Source organism: Triticum urartu, chromosome 4A (genome assembly GCF_056163025.1).
Source record: "Triticum urartu cultivar PI428250 chromosome 4A, HENAU_Tu73, whole genome shotgun sequence".
Classification (NCBI taxonomy): domain Eukaryota; kingdom Viridiplantae; phylum Streptophyta; class Magnoliopsida; order Poales; family Poaceae; genus Triticum; species Triticum urartu.
In genome coordinates, this window is record NC_141876.1 from 221,068,159 (window position 1) to 221,072,807 (window position 4,649).

Genomic DNA, 4,649 nt, shown 5'->3' on the forward strand with positions numbered 1-4,649 from the left:
GATTGGCACATTGCAAAGCAAGTGTTATCCAGATCCCTCCTATTACCCTCAAACTTTTTGGGCACTCTTCCATACCCAAATCATTGCCACATGATAATATTCAGCTCCATTTTCCTGGTAAATCTTTCGCAGGAAATTTCCAAAGTTTCTATCTCGAGAGAAACTTTGTGAAGTAAGTACTAGCTAGGCTTACCCAAATGGTCTAAAAATTTACCAGGGCATGACCATACCTATGTAACTTACCTACACCAAATTTGAGCTCATTTCATTTATCCAATTTCTCTCGCTAGTTTTCCCAAGTTTCTGTCTAGGGAATAGCATTGTGAAGGAAGTACCACTTTGGCATGTCCAAATGGTATCAATTTTCTACAGTGCTTTCCTATGCCCAAATAACCACCCCACCAAATTTTAGCTCAATCCATTCATTATTTTGAGCCCAGCTTCAACATTCATATTTCTGTCCAGTGTGGTACTTTGCAAAGCAAGTACCACGTAGGCTCCTCCTTTTAAGCTAAGAAATTGTGAAGACACTCTTCTTAGTAGATGATCATCCTTAGCCAAAACTCACGCCCATTGGCCACGTGCATTTCCCGTATCGCTAATCAAACACTTGGCTGCTAATTCATGTTTGAGCATAGTTCGATCTCCTCGTGAGAATATTATGTTGTAATTTTCTTCCTAGCACCTGCCTGGGGAGTACCCAACCCCCTAGACATGCCTAGGCCACCCAGAACACATGGCAACGCCACGGTCACGCGGTGACCACGAGGCGGGCATGCGAGTTTACGCGCTCTGGAGTTGGGGCCCTCGTCCACCATCCAAATCTCGATGTATCGCCACCAAACCATGCATTTATGATTAAATAGATACTTATATACCTAGTAATGATTTTTTTAATAAAGAGCAAACTATAAGGTGGATGAAGTTCAAAATTGACCCACTTCCTACTGAATCGGCAGAAATTTGTCTTTTTCACAAGTGGTGGATCAAAACATTTGACACCCAACCATTTTGTCAATTATGCATTAAATATGGCCTAATATTTTAGAAAAATGATTTGGTCCAATTTTGCAAGAAATGTATGGTAGCTCCTTCACAAAAAACTCAATTCGGGCACTCGGAAAATGGAAAATGAATTTTCCGGGAAAAGAAAATGAAAACTCCCTTAGGCTACATTGTTTGGAATTCCAAGATGCACTCTTGTGCACAATATGAGATCATTTGAACCAACTATGCCGTGAATGTGGCCATAAGATTGATCATTTGGCTTGAAAACCCTGAATCTTCACGCATGATAGCTCATTTCTGAGAACGCTTTTTTTTGAATAATTACCGTATTACAAGTTTATTATTTTTCCTTTAACCTTTGTCACATATAATGACACAATGCGAAGGTTTTCCAATTTTTTGATTTTTTTTAATTTTTTCTGCCCGTTTCGAAATGCGGTCAAAACGACGGGAATGACCGTTCCTAGCTAGTGGTTGAATCTTGGAATTTTTTTGATGTTTCTCTGACTAAATCGATACTATTGTACCTAGAAATGATTTTTAGAAAAAATAAATAGCAAACTATGAGGCAGCCGCAGTTCAAATTTGACCCTCTTCCAACCGAAACGGCGGAAATTTGTCTTTTTCACCAGAGGTGGATCAAAACTTTTTACACCCAACCATTTTGTCAATTGTGCATTAAATATGTCCTAGTATTTTAGAAAATTGATTTGGTCCAATTTTGCAACAAATATATGGTAGGTCCTTCACAAAAAAAACTCATTTCGGGCACTCGGAAAATGGAAAATGAATTTTCCGTGCAAAGAAAATGAAGACTCCCTTAGGCAACATTGTTTAGAATTGCAAGATTCCCCCTTGTGCACAATATGAGATCATTTGAAAAAACTATGCCATGAATGTGGCCATAAGATTGATCATTTAACTTGAAAGCCATGAATCTTCACACATGATAGCTCATTTCTAAGAACAGTTTTTTAAAAGAATTGCCGTATTACAAGTTTATTATTTTTCCTGCTAACTTGGTCACATATAATGACACAATGCAAAGGTTTTTCATTTTTTTTGATTTTTTTGAATTTTTTATGCCCGTTACAAAATGCGGTCAAAACGGCGGGAATGACCGTTCCTAGCTAGTGGTTGAATCTTGGAATTTTTTTGATGTTTCTCTGATTAAATAGATACTTATGTACCTAGAAATGATTTTTGTAAAAAATAAAGAGAAAACTACAAGGTAGCCCAGTGCAAATTTGACCCGCTTCCTCCTAAATCGGCGGGAATTTGTCTTTTTCACCAGAGGTGGATCAAAACTTTTGACACTCAACCATTTTTGTCAATTGTGCATTAAATATGTCCTAGTATTTTAGAACATTGATTTGGTCCAATTTCACAACAAATATATGGTAGGTCCTTCACAAAAAACCCTCTTTTTGGGAACTCGATAAATGATTAAAAATAGCTAGAAAGATCAGAAATGCATACAAATTGGTGCTCATCCAGAAAATGTGGTCTAACTTGAGTGAAAATTTGTATAATGCCCTTTCGCAAAATAGTTTTGATAGTTGCTTCACAAAATAGCTCTATCTTTAGTACTTGGAAATTATTTTAAATCACAGATTCTCGGACCAATGTGATCTGAACCGTCCACACCAGGCGAATCCAACGTCTCTCACTCACCAGGCCAACCCAAACCCTAACTCCACTCCTCTCCCCTCTCTCCCCCGATTCAGATCCACTCGCAGCCGCCACCTACCTCCCGCCCCCGATTCAGATCCAGCCACCCATGCTCGCGCGCCACCACACTCCACTGCCCGTGCCCGTAGGACGCAAACCCGGCGTCGCTCTTCCTCCGCCCGCCGACCCACCCCGTCCTTGATGCCTCACTCGTTGCGCTGGTCCCGCCCTTGGTGCCGCACCTCCACTGCCACCTCCATTGCCTCCTCACCTCCGCCTCGGCCTCGGGCAGATGGCCGATAGCGACACCGAGAGACACGGGCCGCCGCCAACGTGAGGAGGGGGATCTTCGACCGCCTGCGGGCTGCCAGCAACCAGGAGGCGCCCCTTCTTCGACTGCGCGCTCGAGGACCACTACGAGCGCCTCCCGTCCAGCTACTACATCGACCTCGACGTGAACAAGGCCGACGACGTGCTGCTGCACTTCCGGGTCATCATAGAGTGCGTCGCGGACCCCGACAAGATCCACCCGCCCTCTTCCTCTCCGCTGGGTCCACGCCATCATCCGTCCCCGAGGTATCCCGCCCGACCGCCCCCAGTCAGTTCTCTTCTCCGTGGCTGCATCAACGTGATGCATTCCTGACATTTTTTCTCTCTGTCTCTGTGATTGGGCAGATGGAGAGGGTGCTCAAGGATGATGCCATCCAGGAGAAGAGCGAGCGTGCCAGGATGGTAACCACCCCCTTCCCATCTGATCTGCTTGCCTTCCTTCTTGGTCTCACTTGGTCGGCTTGTTCATCCATTGGTTCGATGGCGCTGCTGCAATTGTGTGCAATTAGTGTATACTGATCTCATTTAGATTGCAAAATCCATAGATTGTTAGTTTGACAAGTACAAGACCAACAAACTGACTGCCGATATTGCTAGTGCATAATATGTTAGTTCGCTTAGTAGGATATCTAGGTAACCGCGGCACACACACACACATGCTGATGCTATATTGCTAGTGCATAATATGTTTTTGCAACTGTGCGCAATGAGTTTACGGGTCTCCTTTAACTGTGGAAGCTGAATATCACTCCCTTCGTTCATAAATAACTGATGTGCAAAGAGGTTGCCTTCAATTTCCTTTCTGTGTGTAAAGTTACTATGTTAAATCTTGAATAAAGCATTCGGGTAGTTGCATCTCTTGGTTCAAGTGTTTCTCAGATGCTTGTATGTATCTGGCGGAGCTGCCGATGCCGCCCCAAAGGGCAACCTTCATCAGACACAAGTCCCTAGTTGATGAGCACATGTTGTTGGTGATGAGCACATGTTGCACATAGCAGCCATAGCTACTCAAGTCCCTAGTTGCACGGCAGTGCTCAATTCTAGCCTCCTTGTATAGCTCAATAAGAACTGGATGCCAACTCCTCAAAAGCATTCTGTCAACATAAATAAACATCTTTTTTCAGCAACTAGGCACATAATTTTACCACATAGAAATGCACTTCTGTTTCTTAAAACATTTTATGGGGGCTCATTCAAAGATAAATAAGTAAAAGGTAAAAATTGATATTTCTAGGCTCTCTGCCTAAGCTTCCTACTGTCAACGCTATAACAACATCTTGCTGCATTAGTGCATTGACTAAACTTTCTTGCTGGCCTACCTCTGTCAATCACGGTTCTCTTCAATTAGTGCATTAGAATGAACATGCACATGCCTCTGTTTAGCCTGGTCTTGCTGCCTATCCCGATCTTGTGGAAGATCCAAGCTCTCATTATTTTGCTGAGTGTTTGTTTTGTTCTTCCTTGACTCATTTGCTCCTCGGTGATAGTCATGTGGTGTTTGTTGTTTGGTGGAACCGCCTCATATGTTCTGTTTGAAACAACTGACGCACAATTATTTAGCTATATAGTTCAGGATGGTGTGTTCTTTATTGCAGTATGACTGGTATGATCTCAAGTGCATAATTGGGGAATATGTTGTC

General features: G+C 42.8%; 1 pseudogene; it reads left to right on the plus strand.

Moving 5' to 3' along the window:
* Nucleotides 1-2,971: 2,971 nt before the first annotated feature.
* LOC147975428 (uncharacterized) lies at nucleotides 2,972-3,528 on the plus strand (annotated as a pseudogene).
* The last annotated feature ends 1,121 nt before the right edge of the window (nucleotides 3,529-4,649 follow it).